The sequence below is a fragment of the Heterocephalus glaber genome, unplaced genomic scaffold (assembly GCF_053883595.1).
Source record: "Heterocephalus glaber isolate CG9 unplaced genomic scaffold, H.glaber_assembly_v1.0 deba00001465, whole genome shotgun sequence".
NCBI lineage: Eukaryota > Metazoa > Chordata > Mammalia > Rodentia > Bathyergidae > Heterocephalus > Heterocephalus glaber.
The window spans coordinates 11,764,656-11,765,956 of NW_028258312.1; positions in this window are offsets into that span (position 1 = coordinate 11,764,656).

The following is a 1,301-nucleotide window of genomic DNA, read 5'->3' on the forward strand; positions in this document are numbered from 1 at the left end:
AAATTCTTCTGCTTATAGAAATCCAAGAAAAATTTAGGAAGATTCATATCTATTTCATTTATAGAAACACTATGACTAATTAGCCAACACCATAGGTCTACATGTGTCAGACCATTCTGATCACTGTTTTGCTTCTGCTGTCTATTATGGTAAATATAACCATCTTGCCTTCTGCAATTGAACATTACCACTTGGCCTCTGCCATTCTGGGATCCAATTAAACCTATCACATTTAAGTTTCCTAAGTGAGGGACTGTGGTCCATTAGATAAGATCTAGCATACAGAAGAACAATGATTGGGCTTTTTAAGGATGTTGGTACTCACCCCACAAGTCTGTTTCTTAAAGTATTCAAGAAGGGTAAATTTTCTGAAGCCTCCCCATGTGGAGGAATGGGTTTTACCTCCAGGATTCCCATTTCCCTGAGCATCTGAACATGCTCATTAACAGTAAACCAAAGACTATCAGGTATCTTCAGTTCATTCACTATAAGCCATCTGTTGATCCATACTTCAGGCAATCTATCGAATAAACTATTTGCACCTTTCTTAACTACCTAAGCTGTGACATTAAATTTAGAATCTCTACTTAGTGGGCCATATCAAAAAAACCAAATGAAAACAAACAAAAAACTCAGCCTGATCCACCTCTCTGTTTCTTCTACCATTATCCCACATTCTTAAAATATATTCCCATATGTGTTCCTCAGACCTCTGCTTGTAAGAATTAGAAAACTCAAGGAGTTTTTTTGGAGTGTGGTGGACCTCCTCATGGGTCATGTTGTGTACTGCACCTTTAAGAGCCCTCCAGAGACAAAAGTAGGTGGTGAGGTCGGGTCCTTAGTAGTGATAGCATTTTCTTGCTTGTACAGTGGACCCTTGACTTACAAACTCAGTTCATTCTCAAAGGCTGGTTCTAACTCAAGTTGGTCAATTGAAGGCTCAGGGTCCTCTACACAGCCTTCAAAGTCTCTCTCTTGTATGCAGGCAGATCTCAGTGTCCTTAGAAAGACATTGGCCCAGGATTTTTCAATTAACCACACACAGGGAAGGATGTTGTAATGTTCTTTCCAGAACTCTTTTTTTTCTCATTAAACTTTGTTTTAATGGGTCTCAAAATTCTGTGACAGATCTTTGATCAAATTGTTTCCATTAAAAAGTATTGATTTTTAAAACTAATAACCTAAAACTGCTACACACACACACACACACAAACAGATAGTCCACAAAACATTCTCCTTTCCTTCTGAAGGTTCTATGATGCATTGTTATCCAGCCTTTTACTTTTAAACGTAAATGGCCA